Genomic DNA, 11,359 nt, shown 5'->3' on the forward strand with positions numbered 1-11,359 from the left:
CTGGGACCTTGAGTAGTATATGGCACATGGGAGATAGTTGACTGAATAACAGATTCTTTCACTAGTTGAGGAAAACTTCTTGGACTATTTTCTTTCATCACAACTAACAGAACAGCTTCGATGGCAGAGACTCTATTGTTCTTGTCTTAAATATGAGTTACCATCATGATGTTCTTTTAAAAGTTCACTTATTATTTTTTCTCCATTAAGATTTGCTTATTAACTGGAATCCATATTATCCTTTTTTCCTAATAATTTTAAGAAAACAAAGTCAAAAGAAAAAAATTGTCTTACTGGTAACCTATCTGCTTTTCTCCCTAGTAAATTATTTTTTCTCTAATCCAGTTTCACCCCTCCTTCACCTCCCCCTTCACTTCTTCCTCAGCTTCTCCTCTTTCTTCTTTCCAACCAGTAAAGTTTACCTGTGTCCTGGAATACTTTCCATTTGCCCTTACAAATCCACTCTCCACTTTTCTTTACTCTGCTGTGCCCTTAAAAGGGTCTCCAGTATTCCCAGAGAAGTCCAAACAACATCATCTCCCAAAAGGAGACTCATTTTAAAGAGGAGATGGGACAAAGGGCTCATAGCCACAGATTTTACTGGTCTGACCATGTGCCCAAGAGCTGCTGGCATGATGTAACAATGTCATGGCCAACTAAGGATTCAATTAACTCACCAAATGGAAAACAACAATCTACAAGTTTGGAATTCTGTCCCATCGGACATGTTATATGACTTAACCCAGTGCTTAATATATGGAGCCATCGCTCTTATAACCAGAATATATAGGAAAAGGAACTAAAATGTAGAGGTAAGAATAAACTTTTATACTATTACCTAAATAACTCACTGGAAGAATGCCTGCTTCCAGCCCCCACAACCTGAAGTTAAGTGGGTTTGGAGCTGTATTCCTTAAGGAAGAAACGTTTCCATCAGGAAACAGAGTCACAGTCTGTTTAATTGGAAGCTGAGATTACTCTGGGCCATTCATGGCTCCTCAGACCATTGAGTACACAAAAAGAGAAGATAATGTGTTGACTGAAGTGATTCATCCCAATCACAAAGTGAAACTGAGTTCCTGCTACACAACTAGAACAAAGAGACCAATGTGGGAAATCCAGAGCATTTATTGGAGTGCTTCTTGGTACTTCCTTTCCCAAGAGCCCTGGTCAATGGTAATTACAGAAACACAATAAAGACAGGACCACCCTGGACCCAGGTCATGCAGGATCACCTCATCAGGTAAAGAACACCGTACAGATGAGGTCCTGGCGAACGTAAAAAAATCAAAAAACAAAAAAGCATGGACTGAGTAATGAAAAAAGGAAAATATAATTACCAAATTATGCCTCATGACTTGCAACAGAAATGGGGACCGCAGCAGTAAGATGTTACGTTATTTGTTTACTTTTCGCCTTCCCTTCTCCCTCACTTTCCTCCCTTATAGGAGCACACTGGTGATATCTTCTGTTTTAAGTTTCAGGTGGGTAGATCACTGAATTGCCATCAACACAGCTGATGGGAGTTTGGGTGGTCCTTGTGTTAGCACACAAGATTTCATCTGGACAAAGTACAAGAATAGATGCAGAAGGGTGAGCCCTGCTGGATATTTCCCATTTGTCTGTCCAGATCCACCCTCCGTCTTTTTCTGCCTGCTCTGTGTCCTTGGAGGCTGAGCTACACAAAAGATTTCAATGAGCTTTCTCACCTTCTAGCTGCCAGTTGTGTTCAGTTAATGGGAGTCAAGAGCAGATCAGAGGAAGTGGGAAGAGGAGTGAGATGAAGTATTGATTTCCCCATCCTTCTTGTGTGTTGACCCTATCTCTCTACCAAGGTCACAGCTCCTAAAGGACAACCCTTTATTAAATTAATTAAACAAGGATGCCTTAGACTAAGGTGGTTCTAATACCTTAGCAGCCTCCATAAGTAAACCAAAACCTAAGCCTCAAGTTTAAGAAATCAAAATCTAAGGACAACTAATCACAAACATCCAACTAGGCTTTCCAAATAAGGCAAACGCTTAAGTTATAGCCAATCAAATAATTTCCTTGCTTTGCTTCTGCCTCTTCTGTATAAAAGTCTTTCCCCTAGCTCCTGCCAGTGGAGTGCTCCTAACCACTCCTGGTTTGGCACTGCCCAATTCAAAGGGATTTTTGCTCAAATAAACTCTTAAAATTTTTAATATGCTTCAGTTTATCTTTTAACACCTTTCATCAGTTATTCTTCTGGATTCTAGTAACTACTCCTTCCTCTTGACTCTTTAGTGCCCCTTTAAGGCAGTAAGTGTAAACCTACCCTCCCCATTTTAACTAGCCCCATGGTATTATTCCACCTTAAATTGGCTTCCCTGAATTTGGTTCAAACTTGGAAATAACTCCCCTTTATTAAACTTTCCTTGATTACCACCTCTTTCTATCAAAACGATTGATGTACAGTTGTCAACATTAAGGAATTGTGTCTATAGTTAAATCATATTTATAAAATACTTTTTTCTTTTATAATATGGTATACTAAACAGCCTTTTTCCAATATACTATTGATAGTAAAGATATATTACCAAAAAAAGTAAACCCATGAGTGCTAAAAGTAGAAAAGTTGTCTGCCAGGAGCAGACAAGAAATGCTAACAAAATTTTAAAAGACAATGAGGAGACAGGGTTGTATAGAATTACAGTCTAGATCAAAGAAATCACATCTGAAATGCATGGGTGAAGGTTACAGGCGATTGGAGCTGTTCTCAGTTGTGAAAAAATGAAATTAAGCAGTTCTCAACCTGGAGTTAGGAATTACAGAGAGCAGGAAAGAACTCCAGGTGGCCTTGCCAGAATTGGACTGAAGACCCATTTACAGACCTGCTGAGTCATTCAGCCCCCACCCCTCCTCAGCACGTGCAGAGCAGCTGACTGTGGTGGTTTTCCCAGCTGAAGATCTCACCTTTAATCTGTGCAGCAGATTCTCCTGAATGGTCCCAAACAGGGGTTGAGAGAAGAGCAGAAAACAGCAGGGGATGATTCTAGATCTATTCAGTGGAGCTGGGAACTGGGGATAAGGAAGGGGAAGCAGTTTTACCCAGAGTAAAATAAATCAAAGTACTACTTCCCCAAAGGCAAGTCCTTCACCCTACTGTCATTGCCAGCCTGCCTGCTTTAGAAAAAGAGATTTTAATCTAACGGAGAGCGGCCCGGCAGCTGGACTAGATCCCAGTCAGTTCTCTGTCCACAGGGGCCTTTAGGTTAATACTCACAGAACAGCAGAGCAAACCCTGCTAGAAAAGACTCGTCAGCTTACCAGCTAATTAAAAAATATTAATGATACCCTGAGACTCATCAGTTATAAAGTCTCAACAGAGAAAAGTAAAGGATGCAAAAAATGCAAAAAAATACAAATTTTTTATTTAAATCCATGTTAGTAACCCCAGAGAGATTTGGGGAATGTTCCATACCTAAAATAAAACAATCTGCCATAAAAAAGAACAAGAAATAAACAAGAAAAAATTTTTGGAAACTGAAAGTACAATTGCCAAAATTAATTGAAAAGAATCAGTAAGAATACCTAGTAAAATGGAGGATCATGGATTAGTAAACTGGGAGATAAAGACAGGGCCATCTTCCAGAATATTGAAATTTATAACACTGGGAAATGGAAAATATTAGAAAATGTAAGTGTCAATTAATTATATCTAGAAGGCCCAAGACCATTGGAGGACCAGAAAGAAAGGAGAGAGACAATTGATTGGATAAATAGTGACAGAGATAATATAAAAGTATAAGAGAAATCTCTGAAAAAACAGACTCAAATTGAAGGACTTCATGGATTACAGGAAAAATGAAAAGAGGAACAAACCCAAAGAGAGAATTGTGAAATTTCAAAATTCCAAACACAAAGTCATAAATTTCTTCCAGTGGGGAAAAAAAGTAATCTGCAGAGAAAAGAGGAGTAGATTGGCATCAGACTTCTCATTAGTACCCGTCAGAAAAAAAGCATTAAATATCTCAGAAGATATATTTAATCTACAATTCTATATAAAGGAAAATGTTCAATTAAATATGAAAAAGAATTTAAGAAGTAAACATTTTAGGCTGCAAAGTCCTGGTGTCCATGAGTCTCTTCTGAAAACAAAAGAAAATAATATCTTTAGCTTACATTTATAACCCAGAAAAGCAAAAGAAAGCAAGGAAGAAGTGACATGTTAGATTTAATTAGAAATCGTCTGCTCGGTTTAATAAATTAAAGATACATCTCTCTTCTTTTAATAACAGCAAAGTCAAATGAAAGAGCCAGGAAAAAAAAATAAGTGGTTCGAGAATAGTATGGTCCAAATGCGAACATTTGTTTTAGGCAACTGATTGAGTGAAAGAAAAGATAATTTATTTAACATTGAATTCCAATGTACTGAGAACAAACTGTGAGCCCAACACTACACTGGAATTTTTCCTACATGTTAAGTAATTTAATTCTCAGGACAGTCTTGAAGTAAGCATTACAATCATATAATAAATGTACAGATAATAAGATTGACTCTAGAAGCATTTAAATTCCTTGCCCAAGGTCTCCCAGAAAATAGCAAAGAAAGTAGGATATAGTACTCAGAGGAAGAATGGACAAACTGTGAAATGGTGAGATTCATGACACTAAATCTAAATGTAATTTGGATACTGGTTTGTCAGGACATTAAAAAGATTTCTTATTCAAGGGGAAAGTTGGATTCGAAATGCATTTATTTTCTCCTTCACTTATTCAACAAATATTTATCAAGCTAATATTATGGGTCAGGCAAAATATTTGAAATACAAAGAAAAATAAAGTATCTTAGCTTTCCAGAGCCATACAGTTTAGTAGACTATTAATCAAAGACAGAGGCATGCTGGTAATCAACTGCTTTATTACTGAGATTTCTTTTCTGCTCTTGACTGCGTCACACAGTTTTGAACTTGTGATCGTGGTAATCCCACATCAGCCTTCCAAAGTAAAAATTTTGTAAACAAAGGAAAGAACATTAATTGTTTGGACTTCTGGATCTGAATCAACATGGTAGAGATTATTAAGTTTCCAATATTTTATAGTGGTGCTTCTAAATCTTTCTTATTTCATGTAACACGTGAAAAGAGACGCTTGAAAGAGGCAATGGGCCCACAGGACTGAAGAAATTCAGAGGGATACGAAGATGGAAAGAAAAAGATGTCCTTGCAGATTACATACTCAATTATGATCTTCCAGAGGGAGAAGAAATTGAAAACCATCATTTCTTGTGATACTTGCAAACTCAACCGGTGATCCAACAGGATTTCACCATGCGATCTTTGAGAAAAACTGAAGTTCCTGTTTCTATAACACATTATTGAGACATTTAAAAATTAATGGAAGTTACGTGACTCAACCTTGTCCAGTAATACTAGTCAGTGTAAAAAAATGGCATAGATTTTATTGTAGACACATTAATTCCCAGAAGTGACACGCTTGCAAATAGGTGCTCTTTTGGTTAATTAATTTCTTTGAATCGTGGGATCTGAGGGACTCAATAAGCATGAACAGGAAAAACATGTAAGTCGGTAAAATATTAACCTCTGTGTTAGACCAGGAAAGACAATTTTAAACAATCTTTTATGCCCCATTAATCTGTTAAATTTTCTGTCAACACAGGCTTAGTAACCAGTTGAAAACCTTGATCACATTCTGGAAATTCAGATTATACTCAAGACACAATCTCTTTTGTCCCAATGGGCAATTTATAGAAAGAATAAATGTAACACAGAAGAAAGTAAGTTCACTTCAATGGAGGATTTATAATTTAGTTTCTTTCATAAGCCACTTTCTTATTTCAGTTGGTGGTTAATTTTTTTGTTTACTGTAAAGTTTCTCCTTTCATGATTTAATGGCCTAGCGTAAATGACTTTAACAAAAGTTGAATCATCTCAGTGTTTCGAAAATTAATGTACCGACATGTATATGTTCCCCCCAACCTATAAAAGAATTTTCCGTGAAACAACAGTATGTTTGTTTAGCTAAAGCAAGTAAAAATGATGGCACACTAAGATGCAAGTGAAAAGAAAAAATTCCTATTTCCTGAACTGAATACTTCTCAGGGATCACCCCATTTAAACCTATAAGCCAGCTATTACTGTTATTCTGTTATTCTCATGTTGGCAAGAAGGACCCTAAGGCTTAGGGGACCCCTTAACTTGCCAAGGCCACACAGCTAGCAAATGATAGAACCAGAAGTTCATGCATCAGGCACTCTGATTCTAGAGCCTGAGCTTTTAAACACCATGCAATATTGACACATGTTCCCCTGCCACACCAAAGAGTGATAACTGTGCTGTCACAAAACTTCCTGAATAAGATAATCATGTTTTGTTAAAAAAAAAATATATACATGTACACAGGAAAATGACTAAAAGACTATACACCAAAATAGTACTCATTATTATAACTGGATAGTGAGATTATAGGTAACCTTTTTTATTTTGTTCTTTGTGCCTTTCTATGTTTCCAACTTTCCACAATAAATATCTATCTTTCTAACAAGAATTTTATTAACTAACTCAGACATATGAAAATCACTATCAATCTTTCCTTATACTACTACTACTAATAAACTTTGGATATAATCTTATGATTTTGTCAATATATTACTACAATAACAAACAAAAAGTTTTTATTTGATCAAGTCTAATGACTTTTTTTGGATGTGTGAGGGTTTTTTAAAATTTATTTTAATTTTTTTATTTATTTTTTTATTTTTTAAATATTCCAGTCTGAAAACATTTTCCCTACCTGTCAGTTGTGTCCTTGCTCCAGGGGATAAATATTATTCGACTACAACTTCAAGTGCAATTTGATTAGGTTACAAACTGGCATTCCTCTACAGTACCTAGTTGTCTTGAGATTGAAGTAAGATGGGTTATTTCCACTGCCTGGCAGAATAAATATGATAAATATCATCGAAGTATAGCTATACTGTATACATCTGAAAAAGAATACCCAAAATATTAAGTATGTATTCTTGGAAAATACATTTTTATTTTCTCCTTCATAGTTTCTTGATTCAATAGAAGCTCTCTTAATGGAAGTCTCCTTAACCAATTTGCTTACCTCTCTTTATTCTCCCTCTAAAACATCCTGTGCTGGCCTGCTTGAACACCGCTACCCTCTCCATGTCAATTTTAGCTCCCAAGTCAATTATGTTTTCTTTAACCCTGCTTGTTCTATTCATTCCTGTTATTTTAATCATATACATTAATTAATTTGTGCATGAACAGATTAAATGTAATTATAAAATATCATTTCAGTGTAAACCACTGAATAATTTTGGAAAACTAGATAAATAATGAGTTTCTAAAAGAATTGCTGTCAGTTTCAGGTGTGGACAAGTATAAAAGCTGGGAGAAAAAATTAACACCTAGGAGGATTCTGCACTTAAATTGTGCGGCAATACTCCTACATTTTTATTCTACTTTTAAAAAATGTCAAACAATGTCTTCTATAAACATGAATATCTATTATAAGGAAGAAAACGTATTTTAAATATATGTTAAACATGTGACCTGAAATGACTAATATTATATTAAAATACTTGATACTCTATTTTATCTACAAAAATATTTTAAAATGTGTGTAATCAGTTCCCTGAAGCCTATTATTGTAGGCAGGGTGCTCATTTTAAAGCACTAATTTTGGATTATGTCATGAAAATAAATATTAATACCAGATGACATGTAAAGAAGTAATGAATTACAGCCAGTATGGATAGAGAATTATCCATCATGATGTGATGAAATTGCAACTCAATCAAAAGAACAAAATTTAAGATTACCAATTATAAGACTGACTTATTTATGCCATATAATTACGTCTGTGACTTTCAGAAATTTGATTTCATATCTTACTCACTTCCAAAGATGTCATGAGTTTTACCACTTAGTAAATATGGCAAAATAATTTCTAATGCAATTGTCATTATAAATATAACTTTGAGAAATCATCAAATAGCATGCAAGGAGCCCTTCTGAATGCACATTCAAAGAGCTTTTCCAATCTGGCATGTTGATGCATTAAATCTAAGTAATCTGAATTTAAAAGAGATATCCAATCATGGGAGTTCAACAAACTACAGATAGTTTAAGGAAAATTACCTTGAATTCAATATGATTTTAATCACTTTAAAACAGTTAAGATTTCCAAAAACATTTAGTTACGTACATCATGAAAATAATTGGCTTTCCTCCATTAATGACATTTTTAACACTGAAAATAGTCAGAAGAGGTTGGCTTGTACTATGACTGCTTGCCACAACAAATTTTCTTTTTTTTTGTTGTTTTAAAGATTGGCACCTGAGCTAACAACTGATGCCAATCTTTTTTTTTTTCTGCTTTTCATCCCAAATCAGCCCAGTACATAGTTGTATATTCTAGTTGTAGGTCCCTCTGGTTGTGCTCTGTGGGACACCACCTCAGCATGGCCTGATGAGTGATGCCATATCCGTGCCCAGGATCAGATCCGGTGAAACCCTGGGCCGCCAAAGTGGAAGGTGCCAATTTAACCACTTGTCCACGGGGCCGGCCCCATGCCACAACAAATTCTAGGCAGACAATTCAGAAATAATCTCTAGGTTTACAGTCATGTTGTGCTTGAGAGAGCTGGTTAACTGAAACGGTTATCACTTATCTTGGTGGTGGTCCTCAGAAGTTATTAATTTTGCAATACAATTTTTATTCTTCTCTAAGCAGTATTTTCCTTAGTGAAAATTACTACACAATAAATGTTATACAGAACATAAGAACAAATTAACAACCTGTTTTCCTCACATCCCTGACCCGTACTCTCTTGAAAATAAACTTGAGTGAGTACTCATACTCAGTGTTATGGGGGAAATATCATAGGTAGGTTAATTACATATGACAACTCCAATTATGAGTAGTGAAATGGACATAAATACCTTTTCTGTTCTATTTCAAATGGATGTCAGATTAGAATGAGAAAAAAATAGATGGAAAACTTTGGGGGAAAAATATGTCATTTACAAATAGTTAAGAAAGGAATGATCAAAACAGAAGAGCACGTCTGTACCAATGCTGGGGGAAAGTGCTGAATAAGAAAGAGCTGTGGCCCACATGGCAGGCTGTTTTCACACCATAAATCTAAGTCCTTCTTATAGAGTCTGTGTGCTCCAAGATGCCAAAGAGTGCATTAAGATATCTTGGCTCTAATTGGGGCCTCTGTAAATGTCAGCACATTTATCATGTTGTTTAGGCGCCACACCGCTTAAAACCACAGCAAAGGATTTGTCTCCTTGTGGTGTGTGTTTGGGGTCAAAAGCTTCCCCAAAAATGTTTCCTCAAAGTTTCACTCAGTCTTAACATATGCGGCTTTTTGGCCTCTCTCACAAAAATTAATTTAAATTAATTAATGATTTATGAAATGTAAAGTCACTTAGTTTATTGATGATCCAATCATTAAAGATTTATTTGGGCAAAAGGACAGTGAATAGAATGAAATTTGCCTTTGAGAAATCATAAAAAATGAGCTCCTTTCTAAAGAAAATTAAGTATTTTATTAGCAGCATGACAAAATAAATAAGTGAAGGTTTGGTGATAAGGGCCAAATGAAAAAAATACACGTGTATTTGCCAATTTTATAGGAAAGTCCTCGAACATAACATGTTATGAGGGATCTGCACAAAAGAATTTCGACACCATTTATTTCAGTTACAGTACATTATTGCTGGGGTTATTAGATAACTCTTCATGTTGGTAAAACCTGTTTCCTTTGGGTATTTAACTCATTGCTAAGTCTTTAAAATTGGAAACAATCAATATGAATTATTATAATATATTAACTCATTTAATAGATGCAATGCAATTTTTCATCCACTTACTGGGTTCTGGGTTGCTCTAAGAGGCTGACTTATAAGGAATGCATGTGGTTCTACCTGAATCCAAAATTAAAGGTCAATAACATGAGGAAAATCTCTCTTGATCATCTATGATTTCTTTTTGTTCTTCTTATAGGAATAATCTGAAGTAAATATTAACCAACATCAATTATCTTGAAAGTTTCTGAGTACATTTTCAAGCAAATTAAAATCTTTCTCAGGGTTTATTCTTCATTCAGTAAAGCACATGCCACAAGTTATTAAAGGAAAGCAAAATAATTAAGCAAATTGCATTTTATTTGTGGGGCAAGCTTGTATAGGTGCAATAATCAGATCAAAATTGTCTAGGATAGGTTAGAATTAAGAAGAAAATAATGTGGTACAATCTATAAAATTTCTAGAAATGCACAGAATAAAAAGAACTCTTGTGAGATACAGAAGCATGGTCACATCGTCCATTTTCACTGCAGACGGGAAGCTAAATCATAGAATGTGCAAATGAAATTCAGTAATGAAGAAAGAGTAAAGAGGGCAATGTGTTTATTTATGAACTGATACGTCCTAAACACCATCACGTTGTCAGTTTATGGGGAACATGCGTGCATCTCAGTCCTATATTTATTTTTTGTTTGTTTCATAAGAAACACCACGAGCAGTTTGTACAGTGCTTGGCAAAGGGTAGACAATAAATATCTGTTGAATGAATTTTTACAAACAATATACACTTGTTGGGGTATGTTGCACGCAAACTTTCACTGTAGCAAACTGTCCATACTTGGCTAAGTGTCTCCATAGAAAACTCAGCTTTGTCTTAATTAATCTGCCATCGCACTGACCTAACCATACTATGAATCTTCTCGTGTGTGGTATTTTCTTTCTCTTGCAAAGATATAATCTGACTAATATTAATGAGAACAGCTCTTTCTTTGTGTGTTTTTAGTTCCAGGGTTGTCAGATAAAACACAGGGCACCTAGTTAAATTTGGATTTCCTATAAACGATGGGTAATTTTTTTAGGATAAGTGTGTTTTATGCAATACTTTGGATATACTAAAGATATTCTTTGTGAATCTGAAATTCAGATTTAACTGGGCATCTTGTATTTTTGTTTGCTCAATCTGGTAACCCCATTCAGGTCCATTTTCAGGCCATGTCCATAAACTTTAAGGAAACTGATAGAACCATGAAACTTTTACTGGCTTTGTATTCAGAGGAAGCAAGTCTAGTCGGTGAAGTATTATGACTGGTTACCCTCTTCTCACTCATGGTAAACATGTTTTAAATACACTAATATTCTACAATATTAATATAAAGCTAATTTTTTTTTTTTTTTGAGGAAGATTAGCCTTGAGCTAATATCTGCCGCCAATCTTCCTCTTTTGGCTGAGGAGGACTGGCCCTGAGCTAATATCCGTGTCCATCTTCCTCCACTTTTTATGTGGGACGCCTATCACAGCATGGTTTGCCAAGCGATGCCATGTCCGCACC

The sequence above is a fragment of the Equus caballus genome, chromosome 26, assembly GCF_041296265.1.
Source record: "Equus caballus isolate H_3958 breed thoroughbred chromosome 26, TB-T2T, whole genome shotgun sequence".
In the NCBI taxonomy this organism is placed as follows: domain Eukaryota; kingdom Metazoa; phylum Chordata; class Mammalia; order Perissodactyla; family Equidae; genus Equus; species Equus caballus.